General features: G+C 34.8%; 1 protein-coding gene across 14 annotated transcripts in view; it reads right to left on the bottom strand.

Annotated features, from left to right (window-relative positions):
• Positions 1-15170, bottom strand: part of LOC128213462 (eyes absent homolog 1-like) — a 125290-nt gene that overhangs the window by 56838 nt on the left and 53282 nt on the right. The gene's annotated exons all lie outside the window — the stretch shown is intronic.

Here is a 15170-nt window from a genome sequence, read left to right as displayed (position 1 = left end):
GTACTGATACTAAAGCAATTATTATTTAACAATTTTGAATGATTTACATAGGGTCATGAATAGTTAGTCCGTGTAAACAAATGATATTATAAGTCAGTCAAGAATCTTTACAGATTCCCTGTAAACTGATTTCAAAATGAGCTAAATATTCACTAAATTATAAATCCATTTTTTTCAAACAAACATCCAGCTCAAATGAAAGAAACGAAATATTAGAAAGAGGAAAAATATGACTTTCATAAATTTCAGCTTTATATTCAAATTGTAGAGCATCTTCTTCATTTTTGGTTTAATATATGATCACGTACAGTACAGCAATATGGAATCTCTAAGAAATAACAGACAGAAAATTTAATTTACGATTTTCATTATGGAACAACCAAGTGCTTAAAACTATATGTACTGTTCAGGTGAAGAAATATTTATAAACAATAGTATAATTGCTTATATAAATATTTTTATTAAATGCTCACTTATCTTTAATGCCACACTCTTCTACAGCACACAGGCTTCTTCAATATCAATTTAATAGATACTTATAAAGAAATGAAAACATATCAAACATTATAAACATGACAAAAATGACTTGATTCTTGTCAAAGCTTGTAATGATATCTTAGGCAATAGAAATTCAGAAAACTACTAGATAATACAGCTACAATAAATTGTGGTTTATGAAATAAATACAAATGTAATTGGAACTAATACATGTTAAAAGTAATAAGGAATAATACATGTTAAAAATAATTGAGCATATACATGTTAATTGCCCTTAAAACCAACACACAGTGGCAGCATCAGCTACAGCTCCACTACCAGCAGTAACAGCTAACAGTAGTTACCATTAGTTACCATCATCATCAGTACAAAAACTGCAACAACAACCAAAGTATCAATTGGTTAATATCAGATTTTCCTAATGGCCACTAAAGTGTGACTTATGGTCAGATGTAAAAATATTCCCATAGCCCTGCCTTTACCAAGGACTACCCAAGAGAGCCCTGGGCTAGTTAATGTCAATTAGGGCCCTGCAAGGTGCCCACTCATGTCAATATTAAAACCAAGGGAGGCCCTATTTATTCTAATTATGAGCTAATCACTGATGTGGAGATGGATGGCTGGAGGCCAGGCAAGGGATCAGATTATAACCTGCTTGTTACATCAGTGGATACATGTCACCCTGGCCCTGAAGGCTAGTTCTCAGACAACATTTCATAAGGAAGATTTCATATTGTTGGCTTGACCATGAATTACAAACTTCAGTGACTTAATTCATATAATTAATATAAGTTTAATTTATTCATACAAACACATATTTCAGTTGTATGAGCCTGATGCAAGTTCACTGAGTTTATTCATAAGCTGGACCTTAGTATATTAGTCAAATTACCTGGGTGCCCAATGAACAATATTGTCAATTTCAGACACCTGTTGATCCCATATTATTTTGGTATCATTTGAAAGACTTTTATGCATAGATATAACAGAATATATATATATATATATATCTATATATATATATATTAACAATATCTGTCATGTGTTTCCGTTCCGGATAGAAAAATCCGACCCGAGGGCACCTGCGTTGCCAGGTAACGAGGCTTGCCGAGTTACCGGCAACGCAGCGTGCCCGAGGGTCGGATTTTTCTATCCGGAACGGAAACACATGATAGATATTTTTTCTAGCATACATTAAATAACATATTTTGTGAAGAAAATATATAAAAAAAGGTGCATTTTTGTACATATCACCAAAAAGCGCGTACGATGATGTTTACTGAAGTCATGACGCGCAGTAGTTTGTATTCACTGCATACGTCAATAAGTTCCTTCGACATTACCTCTTTTAAGGGTTATTTTGTTTTGTTTTTTAAAGTTTATTTTTGTCAAGTTAATGTTAATGGAACTCATCTATTTAAATTTCATAATTATGATTACATAACGTGTATTATAAAAGAAATTGAAATTATTACGTCACAGCGCGTGACTCATCTGGCATAGGGGGAAGCCAGATGGAGTTTTCCAGCACGGATGAATTCACCGGAAATGCCTATCCGGTGTGCTAGAAATATATATATATAAGTTAATAAAGAGAAAACAATATTACAGACAAGTTTTTTTGGTGTTGAAAGATTGCAATATTTGCCTGCTCTAATCCAATTTCTGTTGAAATGAAAATCAAATATCCCAGTTATTAAATACAAGTTGCAATAATTTCATCTTCCGGTATAATATGTTTCAGTCATTTAATTATTTTTTTTATATTTAAAGCTATCAGCGAGGAATACCCTTTTCAAATGATACCATAAAAATAAGAGGTCACCAGGCATAATAAAAAAACATAATTGCAAATAGCAGAAAATAAATAAATAGCTTTATTGTACATTGGACGCCTTAAAATTAATTTCTTGTAGCATCCAGTACTAATCCAGGGCTATCAAAACTCTTCGGAACTTTAAGAAGTGTATGAGAGGACTTATATCCACCACAACTGGCCAAACCACTGAGCGGTCATCTAGGAGCTAGTTAACGAAAACTGGCAGATGGACCTTAGGGATATTGACAGAAATTTGTGCTTCATTAATGAGGCGTTCTGGCCTGTCCATCACTCAGGCCACTACTGACCATTCACTCAGTCCATGGGAAATGACCAACAGAGAATGACCACTAGTGCCATACAGGTTTGAAATGAAGGAAATAGCTGTTTTGGCAAATTAGATGGACCAAAACAACATGATAAGTAAGACACAATTGTAAACGTGAGGCATGGCACTAAAACAGTACTAGATCAATAAAGTCATTTCAAATCAAATTTGAGCACAGAGTATGATCGAGACAAGACATTGCAGAACTGAAACATGAATGAAAGAAATGCAGGCTTCTTTCTCATTGTTATTATAATTTTAAACCAATAAGAGATGCTGGAGATATGGGATACACACAAAAACATTCTTTTAAGAAATGTTGCGAGCAGTTCTTCATACAGCAACCATTACAGGAAGACCATCTACACAGCGTAATCCATCTGTCATGACGTATATTCCCCCGTTAACTCTTCAATTTCTAATAACAATGTGCATCGGATTACACGTTATGAGCAATTTCCTTCTCAATCCCAGGAAATCCCTCAAATATATGGAAAACGCTGTCAAATTTAACCATAACTTGATGTAGCAGCTTTCTAACAACTCCATAACGCTATCAATCAGATCCCTACTTGTTTTAAATAATTCTTCAGCCCTCATGCCTTTTACAAATTCACAAACTTTTGAAATTCCATGTCTGTTATGAAATTTGACAGGCCAATATTTTCCCTGACCGTAAATCTATCATTGAGCTTATTACATGAGTACAGCAGCTTTAATTCATAGCTGAAATATCGTAATTTTGGGCTACTTTTTTTTAGGGCTTTCACGCTGTACAGGCAATCTAAGATCGTGGCAAAAAGGAAATTCTCAAGTTCACTTCATATTTTAAAATTTGAATGTACAGACATTTGGAAAAGAATCAAGGTCATTGGCTGATTATTCAGAACTTTGCTCAAGTTAACAACATTATTAATGACATCATTGTGAACTTTTTAACCCATGAATTATTTCATGATATGCTTATATATATATTCAAACAACAGCTGAAGAAGATGTCTCAAATATTGTTAGAATTGTACTGCAGAGCACAAGACTTTATGTATACATTTTATTTACAGAGCGACGTTAAAAACATTGCTAACTTTAACAAAGTTCTGAAAAATTCGTCCCATCTTTTCAGAATCAATAAATAGAAAAAGAAGCGGCTTGTTCAAGTTTTGTGACCATATTATTCTACTAAGTCCTTGATGTAACTAAACACTAAAAAACCAAGAATGCAAGTTTTTTCTATACATGCAATTGACATAAAATAATACCAAAAACAAATACTACTTTCTAAAGTTGGAAATGGAACAACTTATACTTCAGCAGGCCATTCCGTTCCAAATTAAATTTTGTCTCTGACTGTCCATTAACTAAATAAGAAAAACTGAAACAGTTGCCTAGCAACACTTGAAAAATGATACAATTCCTGGGTTCAGAATGTTCTCTGCTGGACAGACTAATGCCTTCAAATACTCCCCATGGAAAATTATGTCTCTTTATTCTCAGAATATTCCACAAATGGGGAAAACCCATTTAAATTTAACATATAGTAATAAAATTCAATTTTCTGCTGTCAGTTGACATTAAACTGCTGAAAAATGACAACAGTGCACTTGCTTTTATCATCACCATTCAACAGACACAAACAGATTATGACACATAATGGTCCTTTTCTAAGAAATAGCTGGGAAAATGTTATCCAGGAATGACACAGCTTGTCTGCTTTCCTTAGATGGTCAAGGGGCATAACTCTACAATCAAGAGCTAAAATAATGGGCCTTATTAAATGTTTACTCATATTACCAGTCGGGTAACATGATAGTGCCAAAGTTATGGGCCTAATGCTGACTAAATTTTCCATTTGGTTACATGATTGTTCCAAAGAAATGGGCCTAATGCTGACTCAAATTTCCAATGGTTACATGATTGTGCCAAAGTTATAGGCCTAATGGTGACTCAAATTTCCAATGGTTTATATATATATATATATACCCCCCAGTAAAAATATCAGTGGTATACCACTGGAATACCAGTGCAATGCCGGTGGTATACCAATGGTATTTCAGTGGTATACCAGCAGTAAATTTTGGTGGTATTCCACTAAAAGTTTACAGCTGGTATTCCAGTGGAATACCACCAATATTTACCACTGGTATTCCACTGGAATTCCACTGAAATACCAGCAGTAAACTTTGATGGTATTCCTCCAAAAGTTTACAGCTGGTATACTACGTTACCAGTGGGATACCAGCAGTAAACTGGAATACCACTTAAATTTACAGCTGGTATGCCAGTGGTATTCCAGCAATGAATTTTGGTGGTCTTGCACTATAAGTTAACAGCTGGTACTCCCAAATACCACTGGAATACCAGCAGAAAACTTTTTGAGAATTACCATCAAAATATATCCGCTTGTTTACCCCTGGAATAAAGTAGCTCAAATACAGATCATTCCAAAATAGCAGATATAATAGCAAATACATATACAAATTTTGCCTTTACGGGTCAAAAGACATTTCTTATAGTTCTAAAATATTTCCTTTTTACTATTATAATTTGCTTTGCACCAGTATAGTGTTACAACTTAGTTTTTATAGCTCTAAATGTCTGCATTTGGGAAGATCTGTGACATTAATTACAAACAATATCCATATTCCATGTTACAGCATATTTACTTCGAAGGTCAGATTAAAAACAACAGCATTACAGAACAAAATCTTACAGAACAAAAACATTTGATATTAAAAAAACTAAGTAATGCAATTGAACACACATTAATTTATAATACTAATTCATTAATTTTTTTATAATGGTTAAAGAAGTTATAATGAAACAAGACTAATCATTATAAAATATGACAGTTCTATGGTTTTGTCTGGAAGTCGTCCATATAGAACACTTCCACTTCTTATGACACATAACACTGTTGTGAGTATATACACCTTGCCAAATGATGCAACCATTGTAGATGATGATGGTTCTTCTTCTTTAGGGTTGTTGTGTAAGTTTCAAATTTATTTAATCACTGCTACTTGCCAAACTTTTTAGCATCTAGTTTGTGTATTATACAGGAACAGTTTTTCACTTCTTTTTTAGTTAAGATAGTGTAACTCATATTTTTAAAACAGTTTCCAAAATTGCATCTGTATCAATGTTGATGCCCACAGCAACTAACATGGAGTTGGTAGATGATTTCATTCTATAATGTAGTGCAGTATTATTTATCACCCATCGTCCTCCTTTTCTTTCTCAAATGGCAGTTGTCTTCAATTCTTTTTTAAGTCTGTTTTCCCTAAAAAATATATGACATTGAATTTAGATTTTGATTATAAGAAGCAAGTTTAAAATACATAATTAAAGTCTTCTTTCTTTAAATAAGGCCAATTTTATATTATTTTAACTCCAGAAGATTATATAATTGATGAGATTTTAAGATGTTCACATCGAAGTTTCACTTTAAAACAAAATTCGCTAGTATTAATTGTAGGTACAGGACGATTCACATAAGCCTCGAAGTAAAAGTAAACTGATTGCGATCTACTGTCAAGTTCTTAAATCATATGACAGTTAAAGGGTAGTAGAATGGCCATGTTTGAGAGAAATGGGTCCTCCCGGGAAAAACTATTAATGTATGACTTTGTATCAACAGTTACACTCACTTCTGTCAAATATGTATTTGGTTGCATTGAAATCCACTATGACACTTTCAAGACAAGAAAAATTTCATAAATTTTAAAATGATCTTAACTAATGCACCAGTCAATTGTAACCACAGCCCCCCCAGGTCCGGGGGTATACCGGGGATAGCCGGGGAAATGGGTCGTGTTTTTACTTTCCAGGTGGCCCCACAGTGCCGGGTGACTGCGGTGGTTTTGTCTTCATGCCAAATTTAGCGGGAAATTGGCCTTATCTAGGATTCCTTGGGTGCGGTGGCATTTGGCGGGCTTTTTACCAGCAGATTGTCCCCGCAGGACGGAGACTTTGCCCGGGCTTGGCTGGACCAAAAGTCAAAGTCCCCACTATTCCCCGCACCGGGGGGGGGGGGGGGGGGGGGGGGGGGCGTGGTTACAAATGACTGGTGCATAAAACCCTTACCAGTTACTCTAGTGTCATGAACAAGCACCTGCAGATATTACAGGACATGTTGGTGGGTTGGTAGGGTGGCAAAGTGATCAGGGGTCAGGCGTACCGGTAACGGGGAAAGTTGACATCCTCACTTTTGTCACATAGCTGAGTAACTGCATAACTGGTTGTGTATGCCTTGTCTCCATTGAGTCTAAAATGGACAATTTTTTAAGTGAATATCATAAACAATTATGAGTAAGACATGTTTTCTTCACCCAATCACCCAAGAACATTAAGTGAATGCAGTCACACATCATAAATTCTAAACTGTCACATATTTTCGCGACTTCTTTAAATTGTCTCTTTTCCGATCAAATGACGGTTTTACACAAGTAAAACCATTTCAAAGTGATGAAGCGAAATTACAATAAGTGCTAATGATTTTTTTGTAGGAAAAAAATATAATTGATAATTAGAAAATTCAAACTGACGATTGACATGCTCTTTCCAGAAATTACAGTCACTTGATATTGTCATTGAATAACATTGTACATTTAGTAAGGAGTCAAAGCCAATTTAGTTCAACAATTATTCACAAGTGATACGTAAAACCTCACCAGTGTGCCATCGTGGTCAAATGACCTACACATATTTTGAAAGCTTCATCTATTATCGTCTGCAGAAATGTACTGTAGTGTGTGTGGGTTAGAACCAGCCGCCCGGTTAGCTCAGTTGGTTAGAGCGCCGTGCTAGTGTTCCAGTGGTCGTGGGTTTGAGCCCCACACCGGGCGCACTTTTCCACCCAGGTTTACTTTACTGGTGGCAGCGGTAAACAGCAGGAGTGCCTCCGTCGGCCTTAAAGGTTAATGGGGGGAGGAGTGTAGTGTGTGTGGGTTAGAACCAGCCGCCCGGTTAGCTCATTTGGTTAGAGCGCCCTGCTAGTGTTCCGGCGGTCATGGGTTTGAGCCCCACACAGGGCACACTTTTCCTCCCAGGTTTATTATAGTACTTCCGGTTCAAGTCAAAATGGCGGCTTATTGTTGTCATTCAGTTGTGTTTGCAAATTTTGTCAGTTATTATGACAACTAATGGACTTTGAATTGCTCTAGAGGATAGAAATCATAGCTATTAATGATCTTACCAGCTATCAGCCAATGTGTTACTTTTTCACGCTGTCTAATAGTGGAGATTAAAAACTACTGTTTGGCAATTTGACGTCATCGCGAACCAAAGACTCCAGACATTTGCTTAAACAAAACGTAAGTCAATTTTGAAGTTTAAAAATCAGAGGGGGGGGGGGGGGGGGGGGGGCGTGGTTACAATTGTCCGACTGGTGCATTAACAACTAGAAAAGATGTTTAGATGCAATCTTGGAACTAAAATGCTTATTTCCCACAAGCTTCAAGAGGGCCAGCCCCCCTATGCCTATCAACAGAGTACATCCCTAAGGCCAAGGGGCCTACTGTGTCCCCCATCGACCCACAGAATAGCATGTATTAACAATGTAACCAGAATCCAAACTAACCCTTATATCTTATCAGACATTTAGCACTTAACCTGATTTAATTTCATTTATTACCTTAATTTTCTTAATCCAGTCCACTGGAAATCCAGTGGTATACAACTGATATAAATCTGACCAGTGGCATACCACTACTGATTATTGGTTACCAGTGGAATACCAGTGTCATTATGTTTACCACTGAAATTCATTTGTATTCCACTGGTAGTATGTGGTATTTCATTGGAATACTAGTGTATTTATGTATACCACTGGAATACAGTGGTATTCCACTGGTATTCCACTGACATTTTTACATGATTGTGCCAAAGAAATGGGCCTAATGCTGACTTAAATTTCCAATATTACATGACTGTGCCAAAGATGAGGGCCTAATGCTAAAAATGGAGACATGATTGTGCCATAGTTATGGGCCTAATACTAATATTGCCAATTGTAACTTAAGTGAGTTTTATTGGTTAAACACCAAAAACTTTGCATGACTGTGAACGCGATAGGTCAAGTTTAGCATTAAAAGCAGTTTTCTTAATAATAGTATTTGAAAGTCTTTCAATGTATTTACTGTTGAATTAATTTACTGAAATAATCCTTAATGTCATTTACAACTGATCCTAAGGAATCAGTGATCTACAAATAACAATCCTGAAGGCTTAATAACAAATAATTCACATAAAAACCACAAAAGGCCATTGGCCTCTATTGTGAGGAACCCTTTGAAGACTACATAATATCAAAATTTCTCGCCCTTTAACTTTTAAAACTAATTCAAAACAACACCACAAAAGCTAATTCGTAAATTGTGAATTCCTGATATTAATCCTAGCACCTGAAACCGCCAAAAATTATTGCCATTTTTCAAATCAAAACTTTATCTATCGAGATTCACTTCAAGATAAAGCGCTTTCAAAATTACGATTATAAATTGATGACACTTTGCAAGTGAAGTGAAAACCGGGAAAAACCAAAGCCATCAATAAATGACGGCCCTAATTAGCATGCATTGGCACTATTGTGTGCTCGACAGATTAAAAATTTCCAGCTCCATTCAGACCAAGATAAAAAGAAAATATTTGCGTATTGGCTTCAGAGGGTGGTGATTATTGTCCTAACAAAGGGAGGTAATTGAAGGATCGATAATTAGGAAACACGGGACATTCTGCCTTAACTAATTATGACCAATCAATGCATGGTGCTCTCGTAATAATCAATGGAAGCTTTTCATTCAATCAGATGAGCAAAAATTAATTCGTTATAAATTTCAAAAAAACTGTTAAATACACTGGGAATTATGGTTCAATGTACAATAAAATAATATTATCAAATGACACAATGGCTTAACCTACCTTTTTCATATACAGTACAATGTTCAGTTGCCGGAAAAGTCTAAAGACCCTACCCAAGCTAGCTAAAAAGAAACAAAAGTAATTCAAAACCAATTTCCTGTCTTAATGATTGTAAATCTTATCAGCCAATCAAAATATCTAATGATATTAAATGAAATGAAAGAAAGCTTATCAAAAATTTGAATGTTTAACTTCATCAACCACAGAGCTTGATTACAACAGCAAATGTAACTGATCAGGTAATATCCTCCTTATGAGCATGTTCACTGACACCCTGCAAACAAATGGTCATGTGATTTTTTAAACTTTCATGTAACTTATCCCTACAAGCATCAGAAAACGGGCTGCTATCCCCAAGTATGAGTTACCATTTTGGAAACTGAACCTGCAACTATGCCCATAGCCAGCCCCCAACAACATGTTTTCGTGTGAACGAAACCCGTTGGAAACATGGCCGATTCGTAACGAGTCGCTGCGGGATTCCAGGATTTTACCCTCACGACCCAGCCACCCTGTGTATAGACGGTACCCATCAAACGACTCACTCTATAATTACTGCTCCGATTCTCATTATCGGCAACAATTCAACCTGAACAATGTCTAGAATGGCGACCGCGGGCTGTTGACGTAAAATGTTATCATTATTTATACTTGAGATTAGAGGATAAAGTGATGCGTGTAAATACAATAGACATAAAAATCATTTACCATTCTCGCTATTATGTTTGAATTTTGCTACTTCGCTCTGCATCGTAAATGAGTCTGAGGCAATTTTCTACCACAATGCAAGTTGGAAATAGTTTTCTAACTGTCAATTAAGTTGAGGTTGGTTGTGAATAGATAAGAATTATTTCTTCTTTTTTTTCATTTTAATGAAAAACTTGTTCGAATGTTAAAACTTGCTATCATCCACACATTTTTTATTGGTACACGGTACATGAATCAATCTCATTTTGCATTCAGAAAATAATGGTTTCCTACTTAACAGTTTGTAACAATTTAAACCATTTCAACATAACTTATAAATTAAAATATTTTCAAACCAGATTTCACACATTGTTTTCACATTCTAAGGTAACAGGACAGTCCAGCTTCCACTGAAGTCAATAATATGGAAAGTATGGGAAATTTATTCTCAAGACCCGATGGGTTATTGAAGTATTTCCCTTTCTTTCAAAAAATTACCATAATTGGAAATTGAAACTTTAAAAGGGCTAGCAGTAACTGGCATGTTGAATAAGAGGTGTCCATTTAAATTGCAGATTAATGCTTTGGGAAACAGAACCACTTAAATTTGAAATCATGAAAATATGTGAAAAAACCTTAAACCTCGATATTTGTCACATTTCGAAATCTTTTCCATCCCTTTGGACATTTTTATGTGTTTTTTTGAAAGAAATCATGTTTATTACCATTTGAAAAAAATCAGTAACGATACTCCGCGAAGAAAGCTTATCAAACAGCGAGTATTTGTTAAGACATAATGTCAAAAAAATAACAAAACATGAACTGCCCTGCTTAGCTTTGACAGCTTTTGACACATATAAAATATTTTAACAAATTTCTTGGATATTTTTAATATCTAAACAAATAATGTTTACAACTGTTATTTTCCAAAACCAATCATCAACAACAAAACAAATATGAAAACAAATAACCAATCAATTAGCATTATTAAGAGAGAACAATTCATGTTAATTATTTCCACCATGATTTCTCAAGAATCTCAGAGACTTTCAATCTCCTAATTCCCAACATCTTGCGCTAAAGACCCCCTCAATCAATTTATTTCCATTGGGGACTAATTCCCGAAATGTTGGTTTTACAAGGAGCAAAGACAAATTTGCCACACTTAATTTTATTTTTTTCCCATCATTAAATTAATCTTCTATTTGCATGTGTAACACTCATAGGACCAATGAAGTAGTGGAGGAAACACATTATCCAAGGGTTGGCAATGTGTTTCATAGGATAATTCAATTTCAAATTCCGCATTTTCATTAACATAAACATAATCCATCAAGTATTCCGCAGATTATGGACATCTTGTCATGTGACCTTAATTAAGAACTTCATCTGATGGAGAGGGCTTTGACTGGGTGTTTTCTTTCAAACTGAAGGAAAAACTTGTTTGTGTGTTAAAGATGTTTTAAAACCATTGTATTACTGAGTAATAAATATTTTATTTTATTTTATTTTTAAGGCAAATTTTTTTTGGGTAGGCCATGATTTCTCTATTTGCAGTCCTTGTGTACAGTTCTCTAATCCTACTTTATACAATCAGAAAAATGACATAGAACATGAAAGTAAGGACGCAGAAAGAAATATCGGTTCTGTCAAAATTATCACAAAAAAGAATTTAAAGTATTTCCACTTGCAAGTTTGCATGAAAATGCACAGACCTCTTAATGACAAGATTTATTTCTTCTGTTTCAATATCGAAAAACTAGTCAGCTCATTAATTTAGACTCATTTATGAAAAAACATGCTCTCATCTGGAAAATTGATAAAAACATCAGACCCGGCAAAAACTATTTCAAAACATTTCAGCATTCTCGGAGAACAGAATGGTATATTCATCAGAACACAAGTGAACACCGAGTGGTATTTGAAACAGAGGTAGGAGGTAGTTTGAAACTACAGTCGGAAATCGGGAAAATCAGTATAAATGGTGAAAACAGCATGTTATCCCTGTCACTTCGAACCTTAATACATGAGAACGGTATGAAATAAACATAAAAGCAACTAGTCCATTAGTTAGGAAAAATCATCGCTGACAGATTAAGTGAGGGAAAAATAGTTTCATTCCGTGTAATGGTTTTTCCCTCTGTCCACAGAGACCTTGTTGTACAAATCAGGCGATTGTAATCTTCAAATAAAATGACAATTATGAAAGCAAACATTGCAGCTTTATTGTAATCAGAGTCAAATAAAATGTTCTTAAGGTAAAAAATCATGGAATAACATGCATTATGCAAAAGACTTCCTATTATAATTATATAATCTCGAAAATTTCATTAAAAGTTTTTAATTTTATCATTTATGGTGTTTTTAACAAATATGGATCAGTGTGATATTTCTTTTAGAAAATTATTAATAGCAATTCGGAAATTTGAATTTTTTAAGTCATCTTTCGCAATACAAGTATGACTTTCTTTTGCTGGCCAAGCAAAGCTCGGATCATTGCAGGCACCGCAATAATTATATGTATACCAACTTACATGCAACACAACAAATTTTGATGCAAGAAAACAAAGACATGGCTGAATAAGGTTTTAATGTGAACATAGATTTTTTTATCATAATTTGAATGATGGTAAACATAGGTTTATACATTTTAATAAGTGAATGAAATAAGCAAGGAGGACATGAATTTAAATGCATGCACCTGTTATACCAAGAAAGTGCCATGTTGTCAGGACATGTTAAAGATTAAATAAAACGTGCATCCCACCACCACCTGAATGACAGCCAATTAGTCATTTCGCAGTAAATATCTGCGGAACAATTTTAAGAGATACAGTCGAAACTCAATGGCTCGATATTCTAGGGCCAGCCAAAATACTTCGAGCCTCGAGAATATCGAGCCAAGCGGGATTGCTCACAGAATGTTATTTTATTCGTTACAAAAAGTCTTGTTTACCTCATTTGTTATTGGCTACGATATCTCCGCAAGAGAAGAGTATTAATTGGACATAGTTACACGTCGTAAAGTTCGTAACATTCGATATTTAAAAATATTATTTGATTGTTTTTATTAATTATAAAAATCATGCGAAAACAACAAACAAGCAATTTTAAACAGTGGGAAACAAAAACATAGCTTATAAGTTATATCAGAATGCATTGAAATTTATACATGGATAACAATTAGAGAAAGAACTTAAAGTGATGGCATGTTTATTCAAACTGTTAAGTCATTCAAATTTGATAATAATTATAATAAATTCAAGTAATTTTTATCAATTAGCGCCTTGTGCTAAATGAAGCCAACCAAACAAATCAAGGTGTGAGGTTCTTACCTGAACCCGCGAAAATGACATCGACCCAAGCAAACAAAGCAGTGTGAAATTCTTACTTGGGACCGTGAAAATGACTTCGAACATGGAGAAATATCGACCCTCAAGATATCGAGCCATCAGATCAAATTTTATATGGACAAAGAGTTAAACAAAATCGGTTCTTTTAATCTGGTTCGAGCCAACGAGGATATCGAGCCATGAGATATTGAGCCAACGAGTTTCGACTGTATGTGGATAATATTCTAACACATATTAGGTGCTGCATTATGGCTTCATGTGCTTAATCGCCTGTAATGAATATCGGCTATTTCAGTAATCTTAGCATTGCGGTAACCTTAACTTGTACCCTGTGTTTCTTATCGTTAAAATTTCCGAATATGTAGCGATATTTCAAACGCATTCCTTTCCCTTGACAAGGGGATGTAGATCCCAGACTGCGTCTGACCAGCACCGTTATAAATGAAAACGAAGTGAATAAGTTTGTAGATTATCATTATAGCTGTTCTACTTACATTTCTTTATAAAAACATGTTATATATCTCTTATTTAACTATTCACAGACATCAATGAAGTTCCTTTACAACCTAAGGTATGGAAAGTTGAAAGAAATGAGTTATTGATAAGTATTCATGCAATTTTCTTACAATCTGAAAATTTATCCATAGACTCTTGTACATTGCAAATTGTTAACATGTATCCCTATAGACTGTCTGATAATAGGATCTGTAAAATAGTTCGGTACCAAAAATTGCCAAAAAAATTGTACGAGACTTAACTTAAGTCATACCCAGATCCCATTGATTCTTTAGCTAAGTCATCCATTGCTGCCAATTTGATTCCTTCAACCCTACCCAGGCAGGGGTGATTAGGCAGAAGCCCGCTGCCAATGAGACTTGGCAACATGTTACAGCAACTACCATTATTTTGGAAAGCCAGCAGACCAAGTAATGAGATCATCTGTCAATATTTTGAGAAAATTATGATTAATGTGAAAAAAATCTGACATCATTTTCTGTGGTATTTAGTCAAGGTTTAATTGTATGATAGTTTTATCTTTTCTTTCTGCCATTCCAAAAATATCAAGAACACCGACTTGATGTTTTTTGGTGTGTGTTTTTCTTGCAGAAAGTAAAACAAAATTAACAGAGATAGTTTAAAACTTTTATAGTAATGAAACCAATTTTGACAAAATACAGCCAATAGTTGCAATTTCTACCATATATATATACATTTGTCTTAAACCTGAACCACCATATCTTTTAGCACTGCCATTAATAGTAAATGTTCACAATCATGGAGCTAATTGTCCAGAAACAATATTTCAAACCTCAATTACCCAAGCATAAATCACCTGAAGAATCACAGACACTTTCTAATGGGTCATCTTTCAGCAGGCCCTAATAACTTGGCTGTGTACCACAGCAAGACTGGTGGGCAGAACCAACTCCTGACATCAGCCAACCTGCAGCTAAGCCAAATCTCCAGCATCACCAGCAAATGGTTCATGAACAAATAAGAATGTTTTTCCATCACCTCTGGTTTCATCTGCCTTTTTTTCTAGCCTGGCTCTAGGAAATGATATATT

This window comes from Mya arenaria, chromosome 13 (assembly GCF_026914265.1).
Source record: "Mya arenaria isolate MELC-2E11 chromosome 13, ASM2691426v1".
NCBI lineage: Eukaryota > Metazoa > Mollusca > Bivalvia > Myida > Myidae > Mya > Mya arenaria.
Note: the sequence above shows the minus strand (reverse complement) of the source record. Positions and strands in the feature narration are given on the sequence as shown.